Raw genomic sequence first — 2,370 nt, 5'->3', positions numbered from 1 at the left:
ATGTAAATGGGCCCTAACCTGCAGAATGCATTGGAAAACTTATGCCCATTGTGCCATTGTGTGGCTTCTGTCTCTAGCAGTCCCTTGAAACTTTAATAACATACACCCCTCTCTAAAATCACAGACTTGAACTATGCAGTAGTCTCATTGTTCATGGTATGTATATCTGCTCCCCGTTTATAATTCATTTTCAGAATCTGGTAAATATAGTAGTTTATGAATAATATTTCTCCTTTAGAACTTCTCTAGCTCTTGCAGCCTTCTCCTTAGAAGGTAAAACCAGTACAGTGTTTGTAACCTTGACTTCCCAAAATCACATATGATATGCTTTTATAGGAAGGACTAGCTACTACCTCAATTGATATATGAGAGAACTCTGTTTATGTTTATTATGGAGACCACAGTGTGTGATTAGGTTTGATACCATGGCGGGGAAAGACTAAACAAATGGCTGTTAAAATGTTTATGTGGCTTAGTGGCTTTCTTGTTGCTAGCAGATCATGCTATGGCACTTACATCATTGTTGTAAATGCTAACATTTCCTAATGCATCCAATTGGACAAGATAGAATTTATATTACTGTGACTGTCATGTGTCAAGATCAAGTTACAAATGACATAACATTCCTGGACTGGAACTGGAAACTATGCCCATAGATCACTTTCACTCACACTATCCTGTTAAGGCCGCAGCTGAAATAACAATTACAGCAAACTTTATGTTTATAGGGATAAGCACAATCACCTGACATAAGGACAGCACTATGGAAAGAGTATCATTGCAGTGACAGAGCATCTAAATAATTAAATTGATTAGAACTAACCACTTCACCTCTCGTACCTGTATAGCCAGTGAAAGGTTAAAATAGCTGATCTAGCTGGGGTCATTGAAGGGAAAAATTGCTGATCTAGCTTGAGCCATATATCGTAAGGGAGGTGTATTTTCTTTCCTGTCTACACAGTTTAATTGTAAACAAATGTGGGAAATTGTACTTTCTTTGAGATACGATGTATGTCCTGTTTTCCTTACAATGTGTCAAATAACATTATATATGTAACTAAAGACCACCCCTTCTATTGTGAAATTATCTGTATAAAAAGACCACCTTCTTAAGTAAACATTAGAGTATATTCCTAAAACCATACTGTGTGTGTGTGTTATTGGGATATCTCTCCAGACATCTGTCTCTCTGGTTCAGGGGAAGTCACGGTGCATTCGATTCGTGGAACTAGAAGTAGAAGCAGATCCTTTCAGCCAGGTTATTGACCAGAGCAATTTTTACATTTCCACTATGGGTCTGTTTATTTTTTAACAACTTATATAATTAAAAAATAGCAACATGCTTTTTAGAATTAATTGCATGTTATTCTTGTAATGATGAAATAGGTAACCAACAATATTAAAGAAAATAATATCTATATATATAAATTTATATATATATTAATATGTAAAAAGAATAGATGAGAAGGGGAGAATGTAAGGGCTTATAAGGGTAATGGTTATTAGGAGTTAACTAGGATACATTTTTATTTCAATTAAATGATAGGGTTTAAATGTCATCTGCAATATTTCATTCATATGACCAATATTTGAATGAAATAGCAACTACACAAGTGGTGTACAGATGGTTTACCAAGATAAAATAAAACAGGAGAGTGGCTAAAGACTTAATCACTGCTAAAAATGCAAAATACTTAATAGCCATCATAAACAAATGCTTGGTGAAATTCCATGTTAGGGCTATGATACCAGGTTTCACCAGTAAATGTCAATGTAGGTCATACCTTAGACTGCAACTCTATATCATGGTGTAATGTGGGAGTTTAAGAATCAGTTGTGCAGTTTCTAATTATTCTAAAACAAACCTGTAAAATATATACCGTATTTTTCGGCGTATAAGACGCACTTTTTCTTCCCCAAAACTGGGGGGGAAAAGTGGGTGCGTCCTATACGGCGAATGCAAGTTTTAAAAATAAATAAAACCGGTAACATACTTACCCGATACCGCGATCCCGCGTGCTTCTGCGATCTTCTCTCCTCTCCTCCTGGCTGCAGCGCGTGTCCCCACCTTCCTGCAGACCCAGCGAGGAGAAGCCTGCACACGCGATCCCGGAAGCAGGCTGAGAGACAAGCGTGCCCCCGCGATCCCGGAAGCAGGCTGAGAGACAAGCGTGCCCCCGCGATCCCGGAAGCAAGCCGGCGGAGAGAAACGGACCGGTAAGTGGGAAGGGATGATCAGCAGGGAATAAATAGGCACAGAGTGGGTGAGTGAGTGAATTTATCCTCTTCTGATCACTCTGTGCCAATTTATCCCCTTCTGATCGCCCTGTGCCTATTCAACCCCTTCTGATCACTCTGTGCCAATTTATC

Source organism: Pyxicephalus adspersus, chromosome 4 (genome assembly GCF_032062135.1).
Source record: "Pyxicephalus adspersus chromosome 4, UCB_Pads_2.0, whole genome shotgun sequence".
Classification (NCBI taxonomy): domain Eukaryota; kingdom Metazoa; phylum Chordata; class Amphibia; order Anura; family Pyxicephalidae; genus Pyxicephalus; species Pyxicephalus adspersus.
Note: the sequence above shows the minus strand (reverse complement) of the source record.